Below are 22,571 nucleotides of genomic sequence, written 5' to 3'. Positions count from 1 at the left end.
TTTGATATATTTAAACATTTACTGCACGCAGAAAATAACTACGTTGAAGGTTGAAGCTAGTAGGGTTACGTCTCTGTAATAGAAGTAATTATTGTTTAAGTATTATAAGTAATTGTATTAAAAGTAATTATTTGGGATTCGACAACCATATTGCAATGGATATTCTGGTGTAGTATGTTGTACGAAAAATTTAATTTAAGTGGGTCTTGTTTCACTGTCACCTATTGTTCAGAAATGTAATTAGTGTTTCCGCATAGAAATGTAGAGCTCTCTTATGTTCCGGAATAATATTGTATATCCAATTTCTCATAAAAATCTTTATGAATATTCGAAACTACTGTTATCAATTGGAAGTTGGAATATTGTTATGTTATAGGAGTAAAGAGTTAGGAAGGATGCTTTTTTTTACGACTTCTAATGAAGCTAAAAACTTTACACCTCACCTGGTAGGTAACGTCCCAACCAGTTTCTCTTGCTCTTCCTAATAATATCTAAAATTGCTATTTTCTCACCCACCATTTCTAACACTCTCTCAATCGGTTTCCGCTCGACCCAACTATTTCCTTCCTTTCTTCTCCACACCCACATTTCGAATGCTTCCAGTCCATTTTCGTCACTTTTACGTAATGTCTATGTTTCTTCCCCATACAGTACGACACTCCACACGAAATATTTTATGAGTATTTCTCAACTCTTTATTCAAGGTCCCACAAAACAGACTTCTCATCCTCCTAAAGGCTTCTTTCGCCATTCCTATCTATGCTTTTATTTTACGTTCGCATTCCATGTCATTACTAAGACTCAGATTCCATGTCATTATACCCAGATATCGAAAACTATCAACTTGTTTTATTTTCTCCCTTCCTACTTTTATATTTGACACAGACCCTTTCGTTCCAATCAACATGGCTTTTGTCTTCTTAACATGTATTTTCATCCCATATTCTTCAAAGCCCTTTCTCATTTTTTCTAACATTTTATTGATTTTCTTTTCAGATGCTGCAACAAGCGCCATATCGTCTGCAAATCTTATGCATCTAATCGTTCTACCTCCTACCGAAATGCCGCCATTATTTTATAGGCTCTTTTTCACTATCTCCATATTTATGAAAACACTCATATTTAAAGTATGTTAAAGAGAATTATTAAATTTTGAATATAATTCGAATTTACTTAGAGAAAAATAAAACTATGTTTACATCGCTCATACCTGTTGCTAAAGTCCGTATTTCGCAGTCCTTCCATTAGAGAGCAAGCAGTTGTTGCATTATCTATGTCCGGCGATCGTCTAATACTTATTTCTTGTACTTCCACCTTCGACAATTCATTACATTCTCTCTTTGGCCTCACCATTATCCTTATTAAACTACCTTTTTTACGATTCTGTCGTTTACTTTGTTTGAAGATTGCGGATGAAATACATAGAAATACTAACTCAACACATGTTGCCATGCTGCCTCCGAGAAATATATTCACAGTTCCACCAAACGATACTAGGATTAAACAGCCATAATCTGTGTTAATTAATCCATATAATTTTTAAATAATACTTTGCAATTATACAGTAAAAATAAATTCTGAGAAAATCTATGTATAGTGCTCGTGAACGACTTTATTTATGACCATATGTATACGATCATGCACATAATAGTCTGGTATATCTTACAATAAGTATAATTTTAAATATAAAGTACTTGGAATGTAGAAAATGCTACCAATTGTCATGAAAGTAACCAGCCGAAGTAGTCTTTTTATCGAATAAGTAAAATAACCATATTTTGGCAAAATTAAATCACTTATGTCATGTAATATAAAATAATAAATTACAGCAATTTTGATGTTAACAATTATGCCACCTAACCCCAATTTGGAAGCAAACGTTGCATCGTTTGGATCAATACTTTTTGCTCTTACGCATTAGAGATGCACACAACACAATTCAGTTCTAGATGCTGTTTTCATTTCTTTTTAGAATTGTAACAATGTTCGGAAATAATCGGTCATAACGTAACATTAATCAGTGAAGGATATCAAAAGTTGATTTTCTATTCGTACCGTTTTCAATATTTTTAACATCTTGATATTTACTGGATTCTCTCCAATTTGTAAAATGGCTGTCATCATCGCTGGTGTTGTAAATAAAATGAATCTTCTTTGTTAACATATATACATGCTTCAAGCTTCCTTAACATATATTCCTGCTCTCTTAAATATAACTCAGTAGTTCTCATGTAGTACATTTGAAATAATACATACTCATTTTGTACTTGCAATTCTTTACAATAATCGTTTCAATCGAGAAATATTGTTCAGGAAGTTGTAGATTTCAAATCTATATAAGCTTTCTAAAAGTAAGTATTTAAGTCCTTGTAACTACAATGAAAATTAAAATTTTCGAAAATATTCATCCAGCGGTATGAACTGCAATATAAAAATGTAAAGTTTCAGTGATATTATTAAAAACTGTCCTTGTTCTGGATACTTACTTTTTTCCTTAGTATAAAAATCGAACTTTGCTGGATGCTGTATCATGTTAAGTTGAAAATCCAGATATATTTTGAAATGGTACACCGCCTTTTAAGCGCAAGTAGTTGTTTCCAAATTCTTAGGCATACGCATATGATTATTACATTTCCAAGCAGAACATCAATTTCGAACATATCTTTAAGAGTTCTTGTCAATTTTAATGGCTGCTTTCTCATTATAAAGATGAGAAGCTATAGTGCATCTCAGCCTTCCGTTATATATAGCAATAGCCAAATGTCCGCTCAAGGCGTGATACATTGATACGCAATATATACCATGCACGAAAACATATATGAAGAAAACATTTTTTACAGTTACATAGTTTAATCTATAGTATGTAAATAAATCATTAAAGTGTTGGAAGGCAGTATTATCGATTACAAATGTTGTGGTAACATTGAGTATATTGATTAACGTTCAATATTATTTACACGTGTAATACGAGGCCCGTTTTATGGATCATCTGAAGGAGTAGTAAGTTAAGACAATCTGTATTACACTACTGTAATTTAAAGCCGATTTTGGGGCAAAACCCGTCAATTAATAAACGTGTAAGTGTATAGGAGATATTTCATGAGGTTTTCTCGTCATCAGATATTCTTCAAACTTGTCATGTGTGTACCAGACCAATAATAAGTCGACACCTAAGTTTTGTTTATCTTAAAATTACAGAATATATTAAGATATAAAAAGAATATGTCTCAGAGTCTCAGACGAGTACACATAATTTTCAGATACCAATCGAGTAAATTGTGTGTTGTTTGAGAGTTGTTATAAAGTGAAAGAACCTGGAGGGACTCACGACTGTCTACAATTGTCCAATAGCATGACGAGTCAGCATGTAAACACACATTTGATCAATAAATCTATTGTCACTCGTTTAGCAGATATCAAGACAGCAAACCACGTATTCTGTCATTTGAAAAGCACTTAACATTTTCCCTGTATGTGTACGAGAGAAGGATGATAGATAAGGGATAAACGCTTCGCTCGAATGAAAAATAGTTTCCCTAAACTACTAGTCATGCAATATCTGCCACTGAGAAGGTAGAACTACATAAAATATACTCAAAACATAAGCACGTCAAAACTATGCAACAGATGTCTATGCAATATTAAATTAAGGTAGCGTTAACCTTCGAACAATTGACTGAATTGGACGACATATTTACCCCTGCATTGGTATACGTGTGAGCGCTGAGCTCACTTGATGGAAATATGTTTCGTTTCTCAAATATTACTAACATGAGCATTGTGGAATTATTTCTGTTTCTTGAACTTTCTGTAGTCAAAGATTGTAGTCACTGCTGCTAGGCAATAGCTCGGTTAAAGATAAAGCATTGCTAAAATCGGATGTCGTAAATGTGACCTTGATGTTCACCCGTGTGCCAACGGGAACATTGTTTTTCTAGACTCACAGTTTGTTATTCTTTTTACACTTGTATATTTTTGCATTTTCTTGTGATATGAGTAATCAATAAAAAAATCCTAAAATTGTTAGATGAAGTCAGTAAAGTTTAATGAGTCGTTTACAACTGTTTTAAGTACTATACTTTAAATTAAGATTTCTTTGTGTAATTGAGCCTTAGTGAATAAATGTTTTACTCTCTTCTATTTAGGAACAAAACGTTTCTTAACACTATTTAGATGTTCAAAGAGTTTAACTACAAATATGTATAATTCCGGATATAGAGAAAACCATTTGATCAAAGTAACGCAAATAATAATTAGTATCACATAAAAACTGAATGTGTTTGTGACATAAAAATTATATCTGTCTTTAAAAATTAATCTGAACGTATATAGCAAGAAGAGAAAACTATTATTTGATTTTTCAAAGAAAAATGTTGGACCACTGTACTGTTATGTCGATGTTCTTAGTGAGTATGTGCCGCTAAGTCTATATAACCCTTTTTGAAAAATTAAGTGATCGTTGAGGTTGCAAGTATATGTTAACATACTTTTTTGCATTATTAATGGTTCTTTCTGTAAACGCCATGGTTGACAGAAGCTAACAAGAATACTATAAGAAAACAAAAACAGATGTGAGCTCGGAGTTCGCACGTATGCAAACCATGTGACGTTAGATACGTATACCAATGGTGGGCGGTAGAAAAGTAATAATGTGCGTAAGTACAGCTGATCGAAGATTAGAAAAAACGGGGGTTTGTTTTTCCTGTGAGAAAACATCAGACTTTTGTGTTATATGAGGAACAAATGAGGAAACCGATATTGATCGCAGTAAAATTAAATAGCTCAGTAAATATACCAGTGGTATTCAGAAACTGAAATCTGAGAGGAGACAGGACACACAAACAACGTTCCAAAGAAAGCAAATATGGATGAATACCAACGTAACTTTCTCACACAACAGTATGTTGATTACTTAGACCTTTGATGTAGACATAACTTTTCCTGCTAACAGAGCCAGATTTAGAATTGTTGAGGCTCTAAGCTAATGAAGAAAATAAAGCCTCTTATACGTATAGTCTTTGTCAACTGGTATTTAGGGAGAAGGTTAGCAGGGGGCGTCATTTCGTACAACAGAAGCACAGTGTTGGTGTATGTAGACATATTTTATGTATTTTTTACCTTATTTTTTGGAAATGTACATCTTTTTTTAATTTTTGGAACTCTCAAGCGAACGAGACCCTACGTTACAGTTTGTTTACGTTATACTTAAATCAGACTGCCTGCTAACATTTTTATATCCACTGAAAGTGTGAGTATTTGTGACTGGAAATATTTGGGCATCAAAATATTTAACATTATATTGTTCACTTCAAAAATATATATTTCTTTATTCAAAATAGAAAGCATGGGATAAATGTTCTTCTAAAATTTTTCTGAGAAATTGCCGATATAATGACGAGGTGGTTACGCTAATGACATTGTCGCGATCACTGTCTGATGCATTCACTAAAACTGAGAAACGCCAATGATTCACCGTAAAGCGTCAGTTGAGCTCGATGCAAAATATATATGAAAATTGGGGAATTATCTGCTTAAACACGTATTCTCCTGATTATTACGGTGAATCAATATCGTTTGTATCTGCTCGTGATTGCAGCGTGAAACGAATGTTGCTTTAGGAACAGTATAAGCAATGCAAGAAGAAAAAGCAAAAATAGATCTGATCTGAAGTGTAACAAACATAATCAGGAACATTATCTCTTATTCATAACCTGATTGATCATCGTCTTCTGAAGGCTACATGACTGAATAACACATTTCATAAAATCTTTGGGCGTATCTTTCTCCAAGCTTTTGCATATCCTTGAACTCGTTTGCTCTGATTGGCAACAAACCGTGATATAAATACTTTTCAGGATATGTGAAAATAGCTTTACGCTGTGTGAGGGAAAATGTTTCGTACACTGGATCGTTAATGCTAACACTGCACAGTATAACATTTTTCATAGACTGACACGGTGTGCAGAAATTGCAAATTTTACGTGTTGTGTATTCATCATAATAGTCTTGAACAAGGGGTAAATGCCTTGCTAAAGTGTATGCCATGTTTTGTGTCACTGCCACAACAGTAACTTTGTTTGAAGATTATGAGACATGATTCATCCAACCCCGTGGCAAGTACATACGTTCCCTTTTATGTTTCAACATTTCAATAAGACCAAATCAGCGGGTCTTACACTTGGAAAAATAAAAACTGTGCTCAGGCTCTGGACACTGGTGAACAATCGCATTAATATGTCCATCGGTGTTGACGAGAATATGCCAAAAAGAGTTGGAGAAAACGGTTCTTATTTGCGCGGTACAGTTGTCAGGAAACAAGTAAAGGGTATTTATATCTGATGATTAATTTTGTCTAAATAATCTTTAATAAAACTGACCACCTGATTCACACTCCGACCTGTAAAGTTACAATACATAAAAAACCTCGATTGTGTTGTACTGACAGAATCAATACAAAAGTTATAAACACACGGCAGTGTTAAATAGAAAACTTTATCCTCTAAGTACATGGTTTGAGGGCGTGATTTGCTGATAATAAAATACCAATACTTCCACCAATGTGTCACGGTTTGCACGTACGGACGTTTCTCCAAGTGCGGTAAAACGATTCTTCTTTCCGACCATGTGTACTTTTTTGTTGCTATAATACTTTTACCTTTTCTACATTAGCTTCTTCGTTAAGATCATTCAGTAGTCTGTTGCATGCCTGGTAAGTATCTGATCTTGGTGCACGAAACATGTAATTAAAGTGGGATTTAAAATATTGATAATAGTATTTACATATTATTTGAGGGTAGATGGGTTTGCCCACTTGCTTAAGTACATACAGGTCAGCTTCCTAACGTTGCAGATACAAACGATACTTTTTCCCTATGTTTAAGTCTTTTGACAAGTAATAGGTCTTAAGCTTTCTTCGTCTGCTATACAGCGACGTTCGTCTCGGAAAGCCTTTTATATGTCCATCAACTTGTACAGCATTTTCCTCTCGGATCTTGTTTGGTCTATTCCCAAGTTTGTCCCACATACCGAAGTGAGATATTATGCTGTCAATCAGATTTTTTTTTATTTTAGTAATCCTGTCTTTACTTTCAGCTCGAAAAGAGCAAAAGGCTGTTTCACAAACAATGTTTCTCGTGTCCTAAACTAACTTCAAACATAGCAATGAGTGCATTGGTGCCAAGTTTCTGATAGTAATTAGTTTAAATATTAAATTGGATGCCATACAATTAGTACTCACATAACCAATAGATTAGGGATAGTTTCCGGTTTGGGAAAATGTCACCGTGCTTGAACCGGCGAATGAAATGGAAGAGCGTGACATAAACCAGCAAGAACATCACTCATACGGTCTCTACGAGTACGTAACCTATAGGATGAATACGACACAAGAAGTTAGAGGATTTGTTCCGACTGCAACCAGATAGCTAGACCAAACTATACACCACTCAATCCGCATGACAACACACCCACTGGGTTTTCCAAGAGCACATTGATCACGACTGCAGCCTCAGTACGAGCTCTAGTACTCGTTTCACCCTCTAGTGTGCGTTAAATGTTCGTTATCAGAAAATTCCTTTGAAAGTGTCATTGTGGAATAGTATTTATTCAGAAGAGTAAAATTCTAAATTAAGTTAATGTATAAGTTTTTTTTACAAAAAAGTCTGGTACGCACAAGTACCACGAGTACCTGTGCATACAACTGTATTTAGCATTTCAAAACGCTTAATGAATTATGGGTCTCCAGGACATTTATTTTTCGCTACACAAAGTGCATTACAAATTAACATCCACAAATCAACCCTCAACAAGGCATCTACCTATAATAACGAAGACTGTAAGCAGGTAGCTTAAATTATTGGGAGTATGCGGTAAAGAAGTCGATACTAACCTTTATAAGAAGGTTAGTTTAACTATCAACTAAGAATACAGATAACCATTTTGGAGAGAAAGCCCAGCTATATCGATAAACATTCTCATTTGTCTCAGAACGAATACAAAATATTACAAATAACATAAGGTTTGGTCGATGCACAACTCAAACGTAGACCCGTAATATAACAGTTTTGGAGAATATCCAATAAAGCAGTTAAGGACATTTCACGTGGCAAATATGTCACGTAACATCCTCTCATACCAGTATCACATAACATTATGTAACAGGTGGCCAATTTGAAGGACAACAGACGTCTGTCTGTTGCAGAACAGATGCTTCGCTTTGTTTGCATTTATTCTCTCCAAGAACTGGCGACTCCACTAGGGCGATGGGGACAAGTTCGCCCCTATTCAATTAGGGTCGCATTCTAAAAGTGATCATACATCATGAGATTAGTGTAATTTGTTTTTGGAACATAGTGTACGAGGACAATCATTTGAAGGCACAGTTTTCTACTTATTTCGCCACAATTCAAATTTTGTATTTTTACCATATTTATACCTACGAATTATAACCTTAAATTCAAATATGGATTTTAAGGACACGGTTTTACAAGTTCAGGTATAAAGTATTAAATTTGATGCCTGATAAATTGTTCTTGTATTGATTTATCTTTATGTTATTTTTTCTCCTTTTCTTGACAAGTATGGGATGCAGCAATAGTTTTCCACGCGGCTATTATAGGACACCTTCACACTATCGAACTGAAGCCAAAGGAATTATAAAAAAGGTATGTTTCTAGTTAAGAAATAAAGAAGGTACTTTATTAATAATCAACAGAAATAAGGAAAGTCATTCCGTATATTTTAATGTACGATTGTCTCTCCAACTGACACTAAAGAAAATATATAATTAGGTATCTTTCAAGTCAAGAGATAAAGAAGGTACTTTATTAATAATCAACAGAAATAAGGAAATTCATTCCGTATATTTTAATATATAATTAGGTATCTTTCTAGTTAAGAAATAAAGAAGGTACTTTATTAATAATCAACAGAAATAAGGAAATTCATTCCGTTCATTTTAGTGTACGATTGTCTGCAGAACAAGTGAATCTATCGAGAGGGTGTTGCACCCGGAAAATAAGCAAAAGAGACTACGATGACACTCGTGATCGAAAAGATTACTCACGATCCGATACTTGTAGACTTGTAACACCTTGTCACACTCAGTCACACGTTGAGGTGTTAAATACTTCATTAAAATAATGCAAAGAGATTTTTAAAGTAATCTGCCACATAACATAACATAACGTAAGAGGCCGTGTTAATAGATCTTTAGGTTTCTTTTTACTCATGTTGTATTGACAAGTATGTTCTTTAGCATGAATCTCGCCGCTTCTTGGTATACGTCGTTGCACTAATGCTGATTTGTCCTACCAAATCAGTATCTTGTTTGCTTTTATTACCAGCATCATAGAGTTGTTGTACACTTGTGCTTCATAAATGATGATGAAATAAAGAATTAAGAGAAGAATCCAATAATGATAGACCGCTTCTGTTCAAATCTCCAGGTGCCGAAACTGAAGAGGCGTGTCTGAGCAATATATCTCTTTCTGGCATTAATTATATTCTCACTGACATATGATGATGATTCTTTATATACATATTGTCCTGGGTGTACTATGGCATGTGAAACTGAAAATTTTGAGTTTCGATATTTTCGTATCAGCCTTTTTTCATTACCTTGATCTGTCTACTTGATTGGACTTCGTGCACTTATGGTTGATTTCTGAATTCTGGCACATAAAGTTTGCAAATAAGACTAAATTAAATGAAGTAAACGTCATATTGTATAAAACTTGACATAGTTATTTTTGAATACCACTCATTCTAGCTTTGGAACTTCTTGTATAAAATAACAGACAAATTCTGACCAAAGCATATATTAACTAATAAATAATAGCGTTACAGTTTCGGCAAATTAACTTTGCCTTCATCAGACACATTATGAAATACAATTTCTAAGATTACAGCTTATATACTTCTTAAAATGAGAGGAGGTATTCCATGAACCAATCATATTCGTTCTTTTCTTTAACAATTTTTAATTAATACAAATGCAACTTTTAATGATCAACTTTCACTTAAGAGCTAAACTTTTAATTGGCACACCTGTGTATGAATAACTTTCACTTTTGAAAAACATAAACTTTTAATTGTCTATCCGTTGTTCAATACACCTGTTTTTATCTCTTCTTTCTTCCCTGTTTTATCCAATATCTTTCTCCATACATCATGTATATTTAGTCCCCTATTCCAATTCATAAGTTTCTCGCTTCCTTCCTTTCTTATCCATTCTGCCTCTTTCCATTTTCTTATAATGATTCTTTTCTCCTTTTCCAGCCCTTCTACGCCTTCCCAGTCTATTTCATGTCCTGTCTCCCTTACATGTTTATATATAGCGTTACTATTTGTCTTCAATCGAACGTCGTCCCTGTGCTGTTTAATCCTTTCTTGTAACCTCTTTCCTGTTTCCCCTATATAACTCATACAGCATATAAATCTGACTGACAGCATAATATCTCACTTAGGTACGTGGGACAAACTTGGTAATAGACCAAACAAGATCCGAGAGGAAAATGCTGTACAAGTTGATGAACATATAAAAGGCTTTCCGAGACGAACGTCGCTGTATAGCAGACGAAGAAAGCTTAAGACCTATTACTTGTCAAAAGACCTAAACATAAGGAAAAGGTATCGTTTGTATCTGCAACGTTAGGAAGCTGAACAATATGTACTTAAGCAAGTGGGCAAACCCATCTACCCTCAAATAACATGTAAATACTATTATCAATATTTTAAATCCCACTTTAATTACATGTTTCGTGCACCAAGATCAGATACTTACCAGGCATGCAACAGACTACTGAATGATCTTAACGAAGAAGCTAATGTAGAAAAGGTAAAAGTATTATAGCAACAAAAAGGTACACATGGTCGGAAAGAAGAGTCGTTTTACCGCACTTGGAGAAACGTCCGTACGTGCAAACCGTGACACATTGGTGGAACTATTGGTATTTTATTATCAGCAAATCACGCCCTCAAACCATGTACTTAGAGGATAAAATTTTCTATTTAACACTGCCGTGTGTTTATAACTTTGGTATTGATTCTGTCAGTGATATGTGATATATAGGTGATATGAGTCATATAGCGGAAACAGGAAAGAGGTTACAAGAAAAGATTAAACAGCACAGGGACGACGTTCCATTGAAGACAGATAGTAACGCTATATATAAACATGTAAGGGAGACAGGACATGAAATAGACTGGGAAGGCGTAGAGGAGCTAGAAAAGGAGAAAAGAAGCATTATAAGAAAATGGAAGAGGCAGAATGGATAAGAAAGGAAGGAAGCGAGAAACTTATGAATTGGAATAGGGGACTAAATATACATGATGTATGGAGAAAGATATTGGATAAAACAGAGAAGAAAGAAGAGATAAAAACAGGTGTATTGAACAACGGATAGACAATTAAAAGTTTATGTTTTTCAAAAGTGAAAGTTATTCATACACAGGTGTGCCAATTAAAAGTTTAGCTCTTAAGTGAAAGTTGATCATTAAAAGTTGCATTTGTATTAATTAAAAATTGTTAAAGAAAAGGACGAATATGATTGGTTCATGGAATACCTCCTCTCATTTTAAGAAGGGTATAAACTGTAATCTTAGAAATTGTATTTCATAATGTTTCTGATGAAGGTAAAGTTAATTTGCCGAAACTGTAACGCTATTATTTATTAGTTAATATATGCTTTGGTCAGAATTTGTCAATTATTTTTGGTACAAGTAACAAGGATAAATGAACATTTCTAGACTCATATGGGCGAAAGTGAAAATAAAATTATTCGTAAAATATTTTTTTCTGAAATTGTCCAAAACTAAAGCCTTGGTGTTAGATTGCACTTTTGTTCATAGAATAATTTCTAAATTCACACTTACAGAATCTGTTTCACAAAACTTTCACACATCCAAAAGATAACTTATTTACTAATTTTTTACATGAAATAACTTATACTGCTATGTTACACTTTAAACAAACTTGTTACACTTTAAACAAACTTTAAACGAACAGTCTCAAATTATAATTTTATAATTGGGGAGAACACTTTTTGCAAAAGCAATCATCATTCGATACATGAATTTCACTATAGTGGAAAAATTGTTGCAGGCAAATGTGCTTCAAATGCATTGTTTCCACTACAAGGGACATGTATATTTGGATCATTTCTGTAGATACAAAAACGAAATCTGACAATATCATGTTGTCAGCTAGTGTCAGACATTGTAACAAAGAAAACAAATGAAAATCATTTGTTTGACACGTCTCCCGTAGAAGATGTCAGCATATATTCAAGAACTTGCCATGTCTCTTTCTTGCCTGTTTTAAGCATGCATTGATGATGTCACACCCCTGTTTTCAGAGTTTTGTGCTAGGTGGCAGAAAAATTAAGATCGTCAGCCCACCCAGGTAACTTCTATTGGTGAATACTTGGGTAGCGAGTGGAGAGTTACGACAGAACACAACTGTAACCAATCACCAGTGTCTACTACATTGAGCATTATGCACGAAAGGTGTGTGTGTGTGTGTGTGTGTGTGTGTGTGTGTGTGTGTGTGTATGTGTATGTGTATGTGTGTGTGTGTTCTTTTGCACGTCACTTATTTTCGAGAAGAACTTCCTTTCACATTTGCACTTTGATCCAATAGTTTTTCCGAAACATATATCCTTTCCAGTTTACATGCTCTTCTCCTCTCGGTTCTTGGACTTCACAACATTTCTTTTCTTTGCCTTCTCGTTTCTCGCTCGTATTTTGCCCTTTCTATTATTCGGGTTGTTGATTACCTCATTTGACTTGGTAGTTTTACTGCAATATTGCCCTGTGCTGGTTCTGTTTTTTCTCTTCAGAGCTTGTACCAGGAACACATTCTGTATCCATACCTAACATCTAATGTGCACTGACTTTTTAACACATTTCATCTAATAAACCGCATTGTACTCGTTTCAGATAATTCCTGTGCAACAAATGTGATGTGTTTTCCACTTAGTGGACAGCATTTCGCCCCTTGATTCAGTTAGAGATACGTTCTTTGCGATTCTTTCAAGTCGCCTTTGCATTGACATAGCTTTGTGTCTTTATCACCGGGCATTTATGATCTCTGGTGCCGCTGAATAAGGAGTGTTTTACATCCTACACTTACCAAGGCTTCCCGCAGGCCAGAAACTCTTGTGCTTCATCTTCCTTATTTAACAATTCTGAAACGTTCTGCCACTTGATCCCTCTTTCCATTGGACAATTTTTCCCTGGACCTTCTCTGAGACTCTGCGGAGGACCTTGGAACCCACCTTTCAATGTACCTCTCGGTTTACAGCAAAATAATCCATGGTCACAATTTGTGGACGCCTGCATTAATGTCAGTAAATTTGTCATTTCGATGGGGTCATTGCTGCTGCAACCCTTTTCTATCAGAAACTACAAACCACGTACTTAATACCCTGAAGTCATTATTGCATAGGCAGAGTTTCGTTCCTTTAATGTAACCTTTTAAACAATGGGGCTTTTCTGAAAACGGGCCCTTTGGCCCCTTCACTCACTTTTCGAAAGAAAGAAAGAAAAAAGTGTCGATTTTTATATTCGGTCTAGTATATATGTGCAAAGTTTCAAGAAAATCAAATGAGGAGAAATCCATGCGAGAAACCTATGTATATACTTTAACCTTTTGAATTGGTTGTTGGTACAAAGTCTTCAATTGCACTTTTATTATTGTTAATTTTATCTCAATAGTCATATATCAAATTCCTAGTTTCTTGCGTTGTAAGCATAGCTAATCTCGATTTCTGTTTAACCTAATATATGGATGTTAGCAGTTATACTGATGTATCTTATTTTTTCACTTCTTCCAGTATATCATCCGAAGAAATCAGCTAACGGATACTATGGTTAAGGCAAGTGAGTGGTGATACAGGAATTACTGGAATGAGAAATTGGAAGAAAAAGGGAGTACTCGAAGCAAATCACTACAAATTTGCTTGTCCGGGAATCGAACAAGAGACCCCATTTATCAGAGGTACGCTCTTTAGTACTAAGCCGCCGTGCCTCTGTTTCCTCATGTAAACCCTTTATTTAACTTTAAAAATTAAATGAATATTTTTGTACCTGTAAAAAATAATTATCAAACATTTGAATTCAATGCAAAATTAAACAAATTAATAATTTATTTAATAATTCAGTTAGGATTTAGTTATAACTATTATAATGTATTCATCTAAATAGTTGTAAAAGAAGTTATGTAAGTATTGGCAAATACAAAAGGTATCCATACATAAGATAAGTAAGCAATTAAATGATGTAGTTATTTATTTCGTGTTTAATTACTGAATTGGTTCTAAACATTTTATTATAGGCGCAAAGATAAATAAATATGCAGTACTATTGTGAAAAGATCGTGAAAAAAAATGTAAACGTGCTGAAAAAGAAATGATTATATTTACTGATACTAATTGATACAAATGCTGATCACTACTTACGTTTGGTTTTCTTGCTTCTGTTACAAAGTACAACAGTTCCAATTTATTTTAATTACAAGTGATGGTTACAATAAGATACTACCTCAGGATCAGATTATTTGCTTTCTCTTAATCGTTAAATGTATTTTCTATTGAAGGTCCGCGGTGAATCAGTGGTAGAGCGGTCAACTCTAGTGCATGGAGTCCTTGGTTCAATCCCAGCAGGCACCAAGTGAAATTAGCGTGTGAAAAACGCCATGTGTGTGGGTTTTCTCGAAGTTCTTCTGTTTCCTCCCACTTTCTTCATTCCACCATGACATTCATTTCTCAACATCACCGTCTCCTTTAGCCTAACCGACTAAATAAATAAATAAATAAATAAATGTGCAAGGTAAGATTTCATTTTTTCTTTAAACAAAAAAATATATTTGAGTTTAAGATACTATGCTAATGATTTTGACGCTAAGGGAGTAAAATTTTAAAAGAAACATAATATTGTCTTATTAATTTTTCTTACACAAGTTTGTTTCTATAATACAAATAGAGAGACCACAAGGCTACAAGTGTACCTTTGTATCGTTAACATGTTTATTAAAGTTAAACTTTGCGAATTATCATTTCGTAATAGTCGTCTTTTAATTTGATGACGGTTTGTGCTTTGACATTCTCTGGATTAATTTTCTTTCCTGGTACATTGATCTAATTTTTAGTTCGCAAGCTATTCTGTTGAGAGTATTGTTTCTTTGCTCCACCTTGTTTAACTCTCAACATCCGAGTTGTTACATTTACTGTAATCTATCTGTTATGGTTTTAACAAAATTGCCCTGTATTTATCGTCTTAAATTTGAATACCTTTGACCGATTTTGGGGCGTCACTCGCACATATAATTGTATCCCATAGTTCTCTGCTTTCCTTCAGAAAAATAAGATAACTAAAGTGTAGTTATAGATACTTCCTCAGTTATTCCAGCACAAACTTATGCATTGACGTTTCGAACTGTTACCACTATAATCCGCATCTCAGGAGGTTGCAAGTCTACTGAATTCGGCCTTCGCGACCCGTCCAGCTGAGTTTCTCCACTCACACCATGCTGTGAAAATGTTTTTCAGGGTGGCAAGTCCTATATATACGAACACACGACTAACTCTATTTCTTGAAGTGGAAGGGTCTTGAAGAAAACGAAGCAAAGGATGTAGTGTTAGGTGTGTGCATTGTCCATTCTTAACATGTCACTTGACACAATCTGTTTCACATTTATCAAATGGCTACTGGTTCACATTTGTGAAGAACACACTCATTTTACGATAATTTAGAACTTGTTTTAAGTCCTCCCAGTGAGGTTTTATAGGGTTGTCCATTCGTGCTTTAAGATAAAGGATTATCTTGTCACTTATTGACAATTTATCTATAAAAAGTATCCTACAATATAGGAAAACTGAGAATACTAACTGCACTTTCTTCCTCATTTTATGTCATAGAATGTACCTTTGGACTTGAGATAAAAGTATACGTGCAAGATGCCAACAAAGGAAACAATGTGAAGTCTAGTCTAGTGGCATTTTGATGTTCTCCAACAATCGCAAGTTTTCTCACCTTTCTACATATGAACTTATACATAAGAATATTAATTAATAATAATGTCCTCAGCTAAATCTATTATACATAAAAGCATTACGACGCAACTGAAATAGATAAATGCAAAACATTTTCTAAGACCCAACCCCCCAAAAAAGTATGTATTGATCATGGTCGTGTAGTAAGAAAGTTCTTTAGAGAACTCTTTTTATTGCACTTATTAGACATAGCTCTCCGTCAGATCGTTGGACGGGTTTCGCTCTATCGTAAGTTCCTCTTAGTTATTTTATAGTTATAAAAGGGGGTCTAGGAGGGCCGGACCCCTAAAATGTTCACGGTAGGTTTGCAAATAAACTATAACATGTAGATGAACTATAGTATGGTTGGATCGGGCCTCCCTAATTTCTACCGCCCCCCCCACAACATTTTTGGTCTGGCTACCGGCCTGGCCTTTCCCTTTAGTTATGATTTAGTCTAAAGTTGAAGAACTATTTGGTTTTATGTGAGCCGCAAACTGAAACAACATAACCTAAAAAGATGAACTCGAAGAGGTTTTCTAATTACTTTTTGTTAATCATCAACAAAGCATCACTCCATAATCGAAAAAAGTAGTATATATTATATTTAAGATAAAGAGGCATATATTTAAGATATGATGGCTGAAATTAAGAAACAATATTTTTATTGCTGCGGGTGAGGTGGTTATAATGCATGTAATTGTTTGGATTGTATTCCATTCTTAATCCTTCTTTGTTCATCCTTTAAAAATTGAGCATTTTTAAATAGTACTCTTAATTTGTCATTTATTTCCTATATCCGAATGTTAGTAAATATATAGTTTGTACGTTAAAGGGCATATCTTTAGAGCATGAACAGAAATATCATTTGATTGTTACCTTTCTGTTTCTGCTCGAAGTTTTTAATTAGTTTTTCACTAATTTTTCAGAATGTCTCATTCCGTTTATTACTAAATTCTACTGCTTGTTTGTATGCCTGATAAGTATTTCTATTAATATGTATATAATTTTAAACAGTCTGAAATTTGTTCAGATTCCGAGTTAAATCTGATCAATTGTCCCTAAATTTACCCTTAATAGCCAAGCATAACTGCAACTGAAATGAATAATTTTGGGTCATATCGCTTACGTTCGTAAGTTGTTGGATAGTTCTTTCATAACCGTAATTACAAATATTTCGATCCAATACTAAACAAGAAATGAGGTTATATTTTAACTTTGAGTAACCATTGGCAATTAGTTATTGAAATTTTGTTAACAAAACAAATTATTGAAAAATGTTTGAAAAACTTCCTCTGAAAACTGCAGGCAGCTGTTAGACGACAAGATAAAGATTATTATGATAATTTCCTGTTTTGACCAATCAAAAGCAAACATTTGCATTCATATTTCAACCTTTTCAGTTTTGTGTAAATTATCCCGATATTTGCATTTCCATCATTAATGTTCTTAAGTTCTGTAAGAAAATTTTGGAAATTATAAAAATAACAGTTAATTCCTTTAGGTAATAAGCCATGATGATATTCTTCTTCAGGAAGAAAACTACGAAACGGGTAATAACCACGAAGGACAGTAATCACAAATCCTGTCAAATTTTTAAGTTTAAAACTACTTTAAACCAAAATATAAGAGATATTATTATTATTATTATTATTATTATTATTATTATTATTATTATTATTATTATTATTATTAATAATAATAATAATAATAATAATAATAATAATAATAATAATAATAATAATAAAAGTTGTTTGAGTCGATAATGAATGCTAGCTGCAAGAAGTACAAATTCAATGGTGATGTGAGGTAATTTGATTTATAATTTTATTTTCTGGCTATGGAAGTATCGAGACTGAAAAATGTGTCAAAGAATTTGTATTTATTTTTTCAAGCAATCTCTCCAGATTTTTCCTGTAGTCTAATAAATTAAAATATAGCAAAATGAGTAACATATTTACTCTCAAATACAATATATTCATTGATAAGTTTTTCAAACGTGTTTGTTTTTTCGTCCTTCATCTGAAAGACTAAGACGGGATTTCTCTGCTCTTTAACTGTCGGCTAGCCATGTGTCAGGTGTCACTGAATCTTAATTTACAGCATCTCCTCCCTCCAAATGATCAGAAGGGAACATTTCTTTGGATTTCACACAAACATGGCATTCACCATATACCTGGCAACTCTGAGAAAAAGTTTTGCTTTGGAGAGTAATAAACTATCGTAGAAGTTTTCAGAGGGCAACAACTACACCCTCTGCTTCCCGCTTCCTCACCCCGCACTTGTATTCTTCTCTGAAGGGAACATTACGTTTTGATCAAACTTTAAATGTCCACCCAGTTGCGTATGGTGATTACCATTTTCCAGTTTCTAATTAAGTGTAATAGTTGACAGTCGCCAAGATATTAAAGGTTTCAATTTACAGCTTATTAATATGGGAATATTTGTAGATTTCACTGCGATTAACTCGATTGGCGATATATATATGTTGTTAATATTGAAAATCTAATTAAGAAGTGTCTAATACATGCTTGGCGTAGATTTGTTCCATAATTTTGATAATATAACCTAAAACGGATATTGCCTTCACGGTCCTAGATAATTAATAAGACTATTTTTGCACTTTTAATAAGATAGTCATGTTTTGAATAACACTTAGTCTTGCATTCTACGTGCTCGTGAACGTTACGATGCTAAATAACTGAATCAAATAATGCTTAAAGGATTTTCCAAGAGTAATCTAGTTATTTGACTACAACCTGGCGTTGATGTTGCGTAAACGATTCAAACAGTACTACTGCTTGTGATCCTACTCTAAAAGTAAATAGCATTCTAGAGACTAACCTTAAAGTGATAACGCGAATTGTTAACGAAGAACTCTATCCCTGGTCATACCATTTCTCTCTATTATGATTTATTATGGTAAAGAATTGCTACATGCATCGGTTACATTTCCCATCCGATTGAATTAATCTTCTCTGACCTTGAAGCCTTGGTACTCTCTGTGACTCGCAGAATGATTATTTTTAAATATGAATTGCATACACGGGAAACAGGAATTGCACTATGATTTTGAGATTTTACAGGAAACTGGAAAATATATTACCGGGGACAATTTTTATATACTAATCCCATTTACGTAGAACTAATAAAAAGATGCAAATCGTTGCTATTCTATCACTTTGATAATACCATTACTATTAACAATAATTACTTAAAGAAACTGGAATGAAAATACAGTTAATTCTTTATTTTGTATATTGGTTTAGATATTAATTAAATGGATTCAAAAGAGCCCATGAACGAAGACGTATACAGGTTAAATCTCGAAAAGAGGAATGAAGCAAGTATTATGAGTTCCACAAATGTTGCAAGTGACATCGAGAGTTTTTCTTTTCATGGAAAAATGTAATCATTATATTTTAATATGTACCATGCTCTTATCGGCTCAAACCCAAAACATAATGCCAAATTTACCTGATTCTTTTCATATGAACGGAATGAACAGACGGTTAGCTGGTCATCGACTATCGGAATTTTATTTGGTTTGAAACAAACTGGGGTAGTGTTAAACTCTCAATAAACTTGTTCCGTAATACTTATCTTAACAGCGAGGACTTAAAATATGAACACGCATCTTTGGCATGTTTTGTATGCTATTGAACTGGAATTGTTTGTTAAATCATCCATTACTTCACTAAATTCGAGCAAACGAACCAAGATCTACATTGTGGCAATTTAGTTTCTTTCATTATAAATCGAAGACTACAATTCTCATGTACGTTACGAACAGGTGCATAGAAAAAAGTTTTAAAAAATTAAAAGTTTCAAATCAGAGCCTTCAGAATTAAGGTTAGCTCCAATATAGGAAAAACTGCCTTACTAATAAGCATAGAGATTGAAGAAACGGAATATATATACAAATACTAAAAGCCATGAAACTCGGATCCACAATCAATAATACTAAAAGGGAAACGTTGTTCACATTCTCAAATTATCAAGTGACTTGCACTGCGTATATTAGTAAAAATTAAGACATTTCGATCATAGTGTTCAATGGACGAACAAACACTACTCAATCCCAATGCATATGGCCAAGAAGGATCATAATGGAATCTATTTGATCAAGTGGAATAGGAAGTGCAATAAGTTACCATATACTTCCACACCTGCATACCGCTCCGATTAAAAACGGAATCCAAAGATGAATGAGAAAGCGTACTAAAATTGTCACCACCCAAATCGAATTAAGTTATAATAGAAAAATCTGATTCAGATTTTAAACTTTTATGCTATAAAGATATGTTCTTAATAATAATAATAATAATAATAATAATAATAATAATAATAATAATAATAATAATAATAATAATAATAATAATAATATGTAAACCATTTTATTCTGACACAAACTGGTCAGGATAGCGCATCCTAGTTCTCAGACAGAGTTTTCATCAGCTGAACGTACTTATAAAATACTAAAATAACGTACGTCCTACTGGAGTATTCGAAAGTAAAGATAAGTAAAGTAATATTAAAATGAAGCCATGAAATTTGAAGAAGAATGTAGCCGATATATTGAAAAATGACTCATTCTAATAAAATATTTCAATTTCGGACTTCAGTGGTACCGAAATTATATGACTCAAATTTGTGTCTTGCACCCCTTTAATGTTTAGGGTTATTAAATATGTGTGAACTTTTATTTTAAAATTTGTAAGCAATATAACCAAAGGATTTATTAATAGAAACATTATATAACAGATTAGAGGCACATGAAATTACATAACGCATCACAAACTCATAACACTTATAACAATTTCGATTTGTGTATTAGAAAATTATGAACTTGTAATGATAGTTTCTTGATATTATTTCAGTTACTTTCAACCTAAAACAACATTCTGTTATTTTTAAATACATCGATATATTGGTCACTATTATCATTGAACTCCCTTCGTAACGTTCACTCATGTGTTTTAAACAAACATTACTTCGATTATGTTATAATCAATATTGCCAATGTTATATAAAATATTTTTCACCACATATAGCATCAATATTGCAAACTCTATTTTGAGATATATAGAACGAAAGAACGGCAAACGGCAAAAGGTAACGGTAAAGTGATTAGAGTATCAGCAAGATTTACTTTCTCTAAAAAATGTAGGGAGATTGAAATCATTATGCTCTTTTTCCGAAAACGCACAACATGAAAAATGTGCTTTTGAGACTGAAATAGACCAAATGGGTGAAACAATGAACTCAGAATCCTATAATGAAAAATCACTTAGCTTTACGAATTTCAAGAGTGTCAAAATTATGATTACCTATGCAAAGACAATACACATTGGAACATGTAACTTCAGGAGTCTAAACATAGCCTGTGGCTAAATAGAGCTTTTGACTAACTGAAAGTGCATATAGTGAATATCGGAGAAAAGAAGGGAAAGGATGGTATTATGTCTTCTGATGTGTATTATTATGAACGCGGATACAGAAACAGTGTCACTGAAATTAAATGTACAGTGAAGAAAATAATAGAAGTTCCAAAACTGACAACATAGTGAATTATAGTAGTAAAATTATATATGAGATCAAATGATACAATTACCCTACTACAGGATAAAAGTATTATGTCACGAAGAAAACATACAAAGAAAGAACTGGATAAACAAAATATGGTTATTGGAATAGGGCCGAAAATTGAAGAATACTGAAAAATTAGAAGCTATAATGGATTAGAAAACAGCAACAAATTAGTTCGTAAATGCAGATTGATAAGGAAGGATGAGCAAGATGACAATTTTAACATATAAAATGTGGTGTTACCACAGGATTATTGAATTCAGTTACACCAAGATTAAACAAAAGATCGATATATGATGCCCAAAGTTTAACGTACTAAAAATAAAGAGCAAAGTTCTACTAATGGAGTTTAAGATCTATAGAGTCATACAATAAACATTTAGAAGTTCCCTATGTCAACGACAACAATAAGAAGAACTAAAGAAAACATGAAAGAAAGGAATATAATGAACAATGAATAACAAGTACCAATCGAGAATCAGAACCAAGGAAAACCAAGCGCTATGAGACTAAAAACGTAGAAAGCTTCAAGTTTAGAAGAGATTTCAGTAGAAATAATACAAAGTGGAAGCTAGGAAATTTATTATATATTGTACAAATCAATTGCCGTATTTTTCAAAAAGGGGGTTAATACATCAGATGTAGATGACCAAGGGAGTTGAAAACACGGAAGCCTTAGCTGCTGATAAATACGAGAACGTGCTTCCAAGGTTTTCACAAAAAATAATCTATAGACGTTTGGAATCCAATAAAGATCATCTGTCAAAAGACATGTTTTTATGCTGAGAGGAAACAGAAACTAAGGAACTAATACTTTATTAACATTAATACTAACATAAACAACTCAAGTATAAGAAGGAACTTAGATAACACTTGTGAAGCTGGAGAAAACATTTGATAATGCAGAATGGTATAAAATACGAACGAATGTATTGAATGAATTAAAGTAAT

The 22,571-nt window shown here is 33.3% G+C and overlaps 1 long non-coding RNA gene across 2 annotated transcripts in view; it reads left to right on the top strand.

The window, feature by feature from the left end:
• Positions 1-15,669, top strand: part of LOC145667994 (uncharacterized) — a 267,045-nt gene extending 251,376 nt beyond the window's left edge. Inside the window, exons 4-6 of one of the 2 annotated variants that reach the window (XR_014127934.1) lie at positions 8,579-8,663; positions 13,836-13,999; positions 14,597-15,669. This is a non-coding gene — a long non-coding RNA (uncharacterized LOC145667994). Of the gene's footprint in view, positions 1-8,578; positions 8,664-13,835; positions 14,272-14,596 lie in introns of those variants that run through there. The other variant, XR_014127933.1, reaches the window with a different exon arrangement.
• The last annotated feature ends 6,902 nt before the right edge of the window (positions 15,670-22,571 follow it).

The sequence above is a fragment of the Thermobia domestica genome, chromosome 13 (assembly GCF_964235325.1).
Source record: "Thermobia domestica chromosome 13, izTheDome1.hap1.1, whole genome shotgun sequence".
Classification (NCBI taxonomy): domain Eukaryota; kingdom Metazoa; phylum Arthropoda; class Insecta; order Zygentoma; family Lepismatidae; genus Thermobia; species Thermobia domestica.
The sequence above is the reverse complement of the archived record's forward strand: the minus strand, read 5'-3'. Positions and strand labels throughout refer to the sequence as shown.